Source organism: Labrus mixtus, chromosome 23 (genome assembly GCF_963584025.1).
Source record: "Labrus mixtus chromosome 23, fLabMix1.1, whole genome shotgun sequence".
Taxonomy (NCBI): Eukaryota; Metazoa; Chordata; class Actinopteri; order Labriformes; family Labridae; genus Labrus; species Labrus mixtus.
The window spans coordinates 11,796,318-11,806,959 of NC_083634.1; the positions used below are offsets into that span (position 1 = coordinate 11,796,318).

The 10,642-nt window shown below is 39.3% G+C and overlaps 1 protein-coding gene across 1 annotated transcript in view; it reads right to left on the minus strand.

The window, feature by feature from the left end:
* Positions 1-8,058, minus strand: part of LOC132958274 (adhesion G protein-coupled receptor L3-like) — a 220,426-nt gene extending 212,368 nt beyond the window's left edge. The window contains exon 1 of the mRNA XM_061031001.1: positions 7,475-8,058. The gene's annotated coding sequence lies outside the window, so the exon portion shown is untranslated. The remainder of the gene's footprint in view (positions 1-7,474) is intronic.
* Between the last annotated feature and the right edge of the window lie 2,584 nt (positions 8,059-10,642).

Sequence of the window (10,642 nt, forward strand, 5' to 3'; positions counted from 1 at the left end):
TATCCATTTCTAAAGCAAAAGAGTGCTAACGTGAAAACAAAGTTATGCTACGTTGTTACACCACTCAAAACCATCCTAGCAGATCACCAGCAGAGGGTATACTTCAACAATATCAACAACGCATGCTATTCACATTAATGTAGCAAGACAGCTGAATGCTAAAGAACCATCTTAGACAAGAATGAATCCCATTACCTAAATATTTATTTAAAAAAAAAATGCTAACAAAATGAACAATAACACATCATAATAATAATAATAACCATGCTGATTTCTCCTGGAAAGGCCAAATTCCATAGTGCCAGGTCTGCTACAAAACTACACAAAATGACAACAGAGCAACATTACTACTGCAAAGAGAAAAAGATGATTGAATAGATAACAACAGCAGAGAGGTGCAAAACAACTATAAAGAGACAACATAATGTATCTACTGTTTAGACAGTCTGGGGAGCTTGTTGCCCTGATGGAGGGGTGGGGGACTTTTACACTTCCTTGTTAAGGGGCTAATTGTCTTATTACATCCTTGATGAAGAGCTACTGTACCTCATATCATTCAAGTTACACAGGAATTACCTGAATAATTTAACACTTTGATTACATTAAGAGTATAAAACACAGAGTGAAGTTCACATTTGCCAGTACCTCTCAGATTATTTCTGTTTTCCACTGCCATAGTGCAGATTTTTTGTAACTGGAGCAGATGATTTTGTGTGGCATGTGCAAATCTGCGCCCGAGTTTTGCAGATACAGCAGCCTCCGAACAAGGAAGCTATCTTCATTTCTCTTTGCTGCCCAATTAGTGGTCTGATCAGGAGGTCCCAGTGGTTTCGGGAGGCGTAAATACTAACCGTCATTTCCATTCATTTGTATGCGGCTGCAGGTGCACTACCTTATTATGTATTCAGGCCCAAACCTGCCTCCCAAACAGGCCATAAATTAACTTCTTTTAGAGCGTCGGTCTCAGAGAAGCATTGCATCTTTGTTTGAATCCTCTTTACTGGTCCAGAGTTCAGAAGGAAAAAAAAAAAAAAAAAAAAAAACCTTTAGAACAAAGGAAAGCCATCAATTTTGGAGCAAAAAGTTGCCGTCATATTGTAAAATGCACATAGACAAATGTATCAGATTTTACAGAGTAGTAAAGCGGTTGATGTACTGCGGCTCTGTCAGGCTTTGTCAGTTTGATAGCTTTTGGGTACCTTTTAACACCACCAACTAGGTCGTAAGAGTGGCTTGGATAGCTTTAAATGCTAAGTTGACATTTTTGGTCCATATCTGCACTCCAGCCGAGAGAATGTATCCTTTGTACTCGAGGGTTTTAATTTTCTCGGGGGCCTCTCTGTCTTATTGGGGCTGCGGTTAACAATGCCACACAATAAACTGCGTTTTTGGAATACAGATATGAGTGCTAAAAGCGTCAGTGCAGATTTCAACCAAGTATGGAGCAAGTGATTTGATCTCTGCACTGTTCACTGGTCAGACATACTGCAGAGGCCCTTATCTGTGAGCAATGTTCTTATAAGAATCCTTGCTGCAATGGAGAGATAGCATCTTCCCTCTCCATTCTTAAAATGAACGCATATCTGCATCTGCAGAAGCTACTTAATGCTCTGCGCTCACATCCTCTTGGCATGCAATCTTTGTATCTCTGCCTGCAGAAGTTGTTGAGTGTTGAAATGCGTCTGCTAAGTGTTTTGACCCCCCCGGGGACAACTTAACTACATGTCAAATTAAGGGCGGTGGGGTGGCTTGCAGATAATGAAAGCTGCAGACTTGAACATGAGATGTTTTTAAAGCACACTGTCTGTCACTGGTCATGGCTACATTGAGCTTGACAATGTACCAGCGTTGAGGGCCTTTATTAAAATCGAATGCATAAATTAAAATGACGTGCTTGTGGAATTCAAAATAGTCTAGGCTTAGCGGGTTCTTTGTGTGTACATTAAAGTACCAAAAATCATTTGCGTCCAAAACTGATTTCGCCGTCATCCAATGTTTGACTAAATCCAAACTTGTTTCTTTCTGATTCATTGTATGGCATTACCAGTAACTATGTGTATTGATTCTACTTCTCACTGGAGTGGTATAATACTCCCTGCAAAGCCATTAGCAATTTAAATGAGGCTCATCAATACACTAAACTATCCTTTTCCTCTTAACCTAAATGATTATTTTGCTGATAACAGCCACAGAGAACTGTCCTAGATTTTTTTTTTTTCCAATTCTATTTATGAGAATGGTACATAAAAGACGGTAAGAGAGAGAAAAATATTGGGTTTGGCAACTTAGCTAAAGAGAATTTTTTAGATTTCTCTTTCTCAAAACATATAAAAAGCTGCCAAATAACATTACATTCATTTTTTTTTTTTTATGTGACATTTGTGCATTTGTAGAAAATGCTTCATCACAAATATTCAGATGTATTCCCCCCCCCCCCCCCCCTTTTTAGATATTTCATCTTTTAATCCTCGATAACCTTATTTTTATCATCAGTGTCATCTGCAGGAGGGCGAAATATAATGCCAAACATTACATAAAAGCTGTTCTTTAGTTGACCTGGTAACATACTATATTCAATAAGCAAAATGTGCTATTCATAAAGCATCTGTTTGAGAATGATCTCCTTGTTTTCTTTGACATCAGCATGTGAAATGCTCCCGAACATTGGAGTCACTCTAAAAGACCTCTACAGAATCAAGAAAATAATTGTCTGTGCTTTCCATCAAGCCACCAGCTGAAGTCTCCATCACAACTCCAACCCCCATTTCCTGCCAGGAGGGGGTTGTGAAAGCTTGTCTCCAAACCTTTGTGTCGTAGCTCTTTTACGAGACAGGACAGCTAAAGTGTTGAGAGGCGTGGACCTCAAGGACCTTTTTCCTCGCTCTTGTGCTTTCACTTCTTATATTTCAGCGTTTTGCTTCTCTCCTTCTGTGGCATTGCTGCCAGAGAAAAGGCCCCCAGCAGACAAACCTGTCTCGCTCCTAACAGCATGATAACTCCGGTCTTTGGGACGTTAGAAAAAGCGAGGGCCTCACTGTAGCAGCAGGAGATATTCTGACCACAGGAATGTGAACACAGTATAGAAGGTGCGCTCGCTTTAGATGATTCCATGAACAGGTTAAAGCATTATGTTGAAAAGACATTAAATGAAGCGATGAGCAAATGAATTGTGTCAAAGAGATATGACCCAGTATGTCTTTAGCCACTGAAGTCCAGACTATCTATTGGGTTACACTGAAGATGGAGCCTCTTATTATCTGAAAATTGTGGGAGAAAATCAGACAAAACATAATGAATAATTTCCCTTAGATGAAGATGCTTCTGTGATGCCAAACAACTTCAGCATCCAGCCACAGTGATAAACATTTCAATAGCAAAAGAAGTCCCAAAAATCCATCATTAGGACAGCTTCAGAGAGCCGTTTTCTGTTGGGTCCTTATTTTCTTACTTGTGCTCTCTTTGACAAGTCAAAAAAAGATGTCTAATATTTCCAGACTAATCATGTCATGAGCACGAGGATTTCAAATAAAGTACCAAAGCTTGTTCAGTGCTTGAAACCATTCCCCCTTTTTGTCCTTAAAAACGGTTGCTTAATGAACAACTATCAAGCAGACTGCAGATAGAGTATGAGAGAAATACAGCAGTTTGTAGTCTCCCAGTGTAATATTTAACTAAATAAGGTGAGGCTCATGGTGGGATTGACACCTGACACAGTGCATCAGCGCTTCTATTGGCGCACAGTGAGAGTTCCCTGGTTAAAATTGAACAATTCAACCTGGCCTTCAAGTCCACCAAATGAAGCAGCACAGAAAACTAGAGCTGTTGTTTAAACTGATTATTTCCAGTAACAGATAAAGAAAGATATAAAAGATCAACCTGGTCAAGCTGTGTGTTATTTAAAACATCAGGAAATGGTAAAAAAAAATGCTATCCAAATGTCCTTAATCCCAATGTGATACCCTCAAAATGTCATGTCAGCTCAACAGTCCAAAACCCAGACAGAAGATATTCTGTCAACAGTTTAGAGGCTGGTTCATTTCAATCTATTTGGCAAACAAATTACTTTAAAGATTCTTCATTTTTTTAAATCACTGAGTCCTTTTCTTCTTATTGCTGAATCAAAAATGGAGAACGAAAAATAGTATATTTTGGTAGGTGCTTTCCAGGTTTTTCTCTTTCACCATGCAGCAGAGTTTGAGGATTAACTGATGCAATGGATGGAAATGTGTCAAAATATGTTGTAGTTAAAAATTTGCCCTGCTACAGCAATTTACTGTTTTCCTCTAACTATGAAAAGTTATAACTTGAGACAATTGGATGTATCAGCCACTAACTTCCTAAAAGCTGGACAAAGATGAATGTACCACAGTGGCTGTCTTCCAAACCAGCCACTAGCACTTGGTGGCTAACCAACACCATGCCCTTCTTTAAAATGGAAAATTAGATCCTCCAGATAAGCAAAACTTTAAAATGTTCATAAAACCTCTACAGGGAAAAAAAAAAAACTTGTACTAGATTCAGGTTAAGTGTACTGAGAAATGAGTGACCTTACAGTACATTATTCCATGAAAGAGTTCAGTGATTGGTCGCCATGGAGACCATCAAATTTGCTGCTATTGCAATCTAACCACCAAAACCCGATGATTCAACACTAACTACCAAACAACTAAAAGCATATTGGCACCTTTTGCATATCCAAATTGATTAATAAGCTTGCATTTAAAGTGCTAATATACGTGGAAAACAGGATAAACATGAAAAGTGAATCACAACCAATCCACACACTCTGATCCCGAGAGAGATGACTGTACACTCAGGGCGAGAGAATATGAATCCAACATCTGAAAGAGTGTGAAGCATATGACCTTGAGCTTTATATTCAGCTGTATAAAGCAAGGCCAGATCCCTACAGGAAAAAAAAACATTTAGAAATAGATGTTTAAAAAAAAAAGCGTTCATTCACCGAGTTATTCTGCTTCACACCAACCAATCTGTATTTGGGCAAAGCTATCACAGCTTGCTACAACTACAAGACATCTTAACAGTGAAAGACACGAGTGTAACGCTAGAAAGGTGCAGTTCATCTACAAAGAAAATGTATACCTTCATTTGTAGGTTCAAGATTAGAAAATAGGAAACATTTGTCACGAAGAGACTGTCAAGAATCTAACTTTGAAGAACGGTTATCCAAATTGAAACATCAGTAAAAGCCCCACCGTCCATAATATGAGCCATGAAGCCGTAACCTAATGAAGAAAATGAAAGAGCCCATGTCTCTATTCATACCACAACGACAAATTTGATTCCTCCTGGCTTTTGCTATTGTATCCAAAAAAGGTACAAAAAAAAAAAAAAAATCAAATCAAATAAATGGAACCGCCACAGGAAAGGCAAAATCACTCGCTGAAAAACTGCACTACATCAATGGGGTTGAGAGAGGCGACACCACAGACTGGTGGGGTTACTTTAGAGCAACGATACATGAAGAGGAAAAAAAAACGACTGCTTCTCTATCAATGAGGGCGACAAATTAACACATATTGCTGTAATGGGATACAAGGGGAGGAACAATGTGCGAGCACAAAGTGTCGGACTAAAAAAAAAAACACATGATAGAATGAGTCACTGTATGCAGACAAAAGCAGCCTTGAGTAACTCATTCATGAGGCGGCTAATGATTCCGGTAAAGTGTGTTTTTCAGGGAAAGGCTTGTCACCATTTCTGTGAAAGAAAAGGGAATGTAATTGAGTAATACAATTTAAAAAAAAAAAAGACTTTTTGCAATAGTTAAACACCATGAACTTGTGGAAGAGATTGAAGGTGATACACCACAAAAAAAAACACTCTGCCCGTGTGCCATCGTTCCTTATCTCTACGTGTTTCTTTGCCCAATCAATATGTAGCACACGCTCTCCTCCTACAATGGACTGCAACGCAACAAAAGTTCATCTAAGGCAAAGGAGTAATTGTTTGATTTCCATACAGCGGCCTCCCATCAGGTATCACACCAGATGCAAGGTTCAACGGCTGTTAAATCAAATAAAAACCGAGATGATAGTCCACCAAGGAGCAATTAAAGTGAATCAAAACAGATGAACACAAAGTGAAGACAGACACAACTGTTCAGTCAGAAAGCGTTCAATATTGCAGCGAGTTTAAGCAAAAGGAGAAAGTCAAAAAGGCTTGTGCTGTTGGTAGAGGGTACTGCGTGTGTGTGTCATCTGCTTGAGGGCACTTCCACCAATGCAGATTACGTGACAGATGGCACTGCAGCTCTGGATAAAATGAATGTAATTGTCAAAATAAGGATACAGCCGACAATGATGACATTCTGAGATGCATCACGAGAGTTAGTCACTCCTCTGGAACACACACATCCTAAACAAGATAAACACTCGTGATTAAGATCATCTACAAGTTATTTCATTTAGGAACAAAAAAAAAATCAAAAAAGGATCCGAGCATATTCCAAGCCTCGCATCGGAAATGAAAACATCAGGTCTGATTCAGAGTGATAGGCTTGGGTACATTTTCACTTTGATTTTGATGTTGAAAGACAGGGTGCTGTCCTCACATCAAAGCATTCGGCAACAGTGACCCCTCAACCCTGCACTTCTTTCAGAGTGAGAAAAGCATGTCTTCCTCAGCATGGGGGATATTCCTACTGTAGCCTATATGTGCAATAAATCCAGATATCTGAGCAGAGATTCTGTTTTTTACTGCAATACATCTTGCCCAACAAAAATAATATAAAAACAAAAATGTAACTAAATGAAGAGGGATATCAAGTATGTTTGACATTTTTACATCTTGATTATTTTATCCTTAACACACACACACACACACACACACATCATGTAAAATGCAGTGTGCATATATCCTCCTAACACCCCAGTACATTTTGAGCAACAAACTGCAACAGCATGCAGGCCTGCAGAGGTACATTTCTGGCATCAAACACCTTTTTAAGACCCAATTTACAGACAGCTAGTGTCTTAGCCTATAGCATGAGCTCCACAAATTCCCTTTTGAGCTGGACGATATTTCTATTTGTAAGCTGCCTGTATCAAAACTTCATTCGTAGGAATGCATCATATGTGCAACTTCTTTAACATAAAAAGCATATTGTTTCCATCACCAAGTAAGGGGATAAAAAAAAACACACCTCCTCTTCCCTTTAGATTGCATCTGAAGCTCCTATGATTCGAACAGGAAATTGAGATTTTTAGGCTATCAATATGTCGCGCGTTGATCAGCGCTGATTGCACCTGAACGCATCGATAACCCAGTTAAAGTAATTAAGAGAAGAGTGCATGCCAAGACTGACATTACAGAGCGCATCAACACTGCTGCAGGCTTCCCTTCATTCCTTCATTCATTCATTCAGTCAGTCACTCGTGGGCTTTAATATCGCCCTCAGCTGAATAATCGTAGATGTGCGCACATGCATTTCGTAAAGGAAAGTCACACTTACCGCGGATTTAGAAATCACTGGTGCAGTGGAGATAACCGCTCACGTCCTTCCATTCAAAGTAAAAGCGATAAATTCACTGTAAAGTCTCTTGCAGGCGTTGGACACCGCTTCGCGCACAGTGCATGGAGGAGAGAGAATCCAAATAGTTCAATATCCTCGTTAAAAAATGGACTCTTGTTTAATCGGCCGTGCGTCCACAATCCCGAGTGTCCTGGTGATGTTGCGCGCAGTAAACAGCAGCTTCCTCGCGGTGTATCCACGGCACTGTTGTAGGTACCCCCCTTCTTTTACATCCCTTTATGGCACGAGGCGTCCTTCTGTGCGGGGGCTACATCACGTCCCGAAGCTAAAAAAAAAAAAAAAAAAAAAAAAAGAAAAACCGACCTCGCCACTCACACAACAAAAAGGGAAAAAAAAAATATCCAGAAGAATTGGACACACGAGGGATGGAGGAAGTGGAAATATTGTGAGGTTAAAAACGCTCCGCAGGTGAGAAAAGAGTCCAAGTTGTTTGGGTCCCTAAAACCTGAGCTCTTTTCTGCGACTATGACAAACCAATTGTGCGCACTGGCTGGGAGTAATTCTGTGTGGAGACCAGTGAAAGGTGAGAGGAAAAACTCGGATGTGGATTGCCGCTCTCGCAGTATACTCGGGCTCCACCTAGCAGAGATAGCACGCTACAACCCCTTCAAAAAAAAAAAAAAAAAAAAAGCATCTCTCTGGCTACGTTTTATCTTGCCTGGGGGCTGGCAGGGAGACCTATGTTATATTCTGTCTGTGCCTGAGACTGCAATTTTTATGCGAAATCCACTGCCTGTTTCTCTCAAAAGTGAAAATATGGCGTATGAACTGTCCATCAACTCTTTGATTTGAGCTGATGATAAATATGATCAACTGTTTTCTTTAAAGGGACATTGTTGGCTTGCATGGAACTACTGAAGATGAGATTAAAGTTCCTTTCTTGGCTCACATCACATGGACTTGCTGAAAGCTGATAATTATCTCTATAATTAAAACATAATATTGCACCCGATAGTATACTACTGGATTAATATTCCCATATGCTCCATGTCAAAGAAATCGAAAGATCTATAACACTCGAGAAAAGCTGGGGATTAAATAAGGCAAAGAAATGCACAAGAATTTTTTTGTAAAGAAAATAGAAACACTGCTCTCTAAGGAGAATAGTGACATGACATTTTCACAGGATGTCCTAAAGATGAGTTCATGGTCTTTTTTTTCTTTTCTATCTGCAGTCATACTGATCAATTTGCCCGAGGCTGTTGAAGCTCCATGTTTTAACCACACGGTACTCTGAGATGTTTTTTTTTTTACTCTATTCTAAGCGTGAAATGCCGTAATAAGTTTGTCAAAATGTTCAATACTTCGATACTTTTCGATAGCGGGTCTTTAAAACGGTACAAACTCAACTGTTGAAAAAGTACCAAAGCTTTTTAAAAAAATGCAGATCTTAAGTCAAATGTTGAACCGAAAGCACACTGAAAGAGAGAGTCTAAATTATGAGTATGATAGCAATGTTTCTGTGCTTGAAAATGTAAAAGTTATCCTTGGGGGTATTGTTGTTGGCGTGAAATGTGTGAGCATTTATTTCCACATGGTGTTCAAATGATCATCAATTTGAATGATTTTTCACTCGATTCCTGCATTCGGTCGAGATTGAATGTCCAAAAGATGAAACTAAAGTACTGATGACCTTTGAACGCCGCACCAGCTGCATATATACCAGCTGGAGCGAGCCTGCCTCAACCTCTCAATCATCCCATAGCGCAATTAATCACTTTAATAATCCCCATTACAATCAAACAATAACAAGTAATCATCCAATCACTCACCCAGTGTTGGGCTAATGAGCCCAATGTGAACACGGGCCTGCTAAAAGCACATTTTTCCGCACTTGTTCCCTGACTCAGAAACACCTTGAACCTTTGATTTCCCCATGAAAAGCCCCCCCTCCCCCACCACCACCAATGCAAATGAATTACTCCAGGTATAGCACTGACCGAAGCCATCTTCCACCACAATTGCATTAAGCAGATAGCTTCAAAGTGACACTTTAAATGCCATGCAATAAGCTGCTGCTGCCATATCCGCTACATGATATATAAGAAGTACAAAAAAAAAAAAAAAACAGAGTCCTAGCATTAGCAGTGAGATGAGGACGTCGCTAATATTGGAGACGCACATGCCTGCACACTCCTTTAGATCTCCTGAATTACTCATTCTTCATTGTGGATGGTATAAACAGCTTCGCATGTCCTTCGCTGAAATGGAAAAGCATTTCAAAAACATGGAAACGAAGGCGAGTAAGACCTCGCCACGTCTAGTTCTACTGAAGAAAAACACAGAAACTCAAAAAAAAGTGATAAGAAACGTCCCTGAACTGCATGGAAATGAAAAATGATGGCAAACTAAAACTCCCCCCCAAAGAAATCATGAATCAAGAATTACCATTGAAAATATTAAAGGGACTCTGAGCCCGAGCTGTAAAACAAAGAGCTCAAAGCGTCGGTGTAATGACCTTGAATAAGCTAACTGTAAGAAATCAGACGTGTCAGATTTTGTGCTTCTAAAACATCCCCATCAGCAGCAGTAAAACTACCTTTTATTCTATTAATACCAGTCTACCATTTACAGTAAGCCGATCAGCACGCGGATTTGTTCTTTACTTCATGCCAGGAGAGATTTAAGACTCGACTAAGTGTCCTCAAGGCAGAGATAACATGATTGCTGTCAGATAACAAGCCTTTCACTTCAAATCATGAAACCTTTCAAGAATCTCATCCATTTTTCAGAGGCCTCTTTTGAATTGCTTAATTAGAATGGGTTCAATTTTTTGAGGTGAAGCGGTTTACTGCTTCAAATTCAACACCCACACAAACACACACAAACACACACAAATACACACAAACACACATGCGCTCATCATGACACAAACATCATCTTTATAATGTTTGTTATCAGACAAGATAAAAACTGAGTCTTTAAGCATTTTTCATTTTGAATACTGAAATCGGGAGGGTAAAAAAAACTTGACTGCCAATGTCTTTCGTGTAGGCTACTATATAGTTTATATCAAAAAGCTGGTGTGTTCATTTTTAAGATAAAGCAAAAACAGTTATTTCCACTTAAAAGTAGAATAAAAGTATA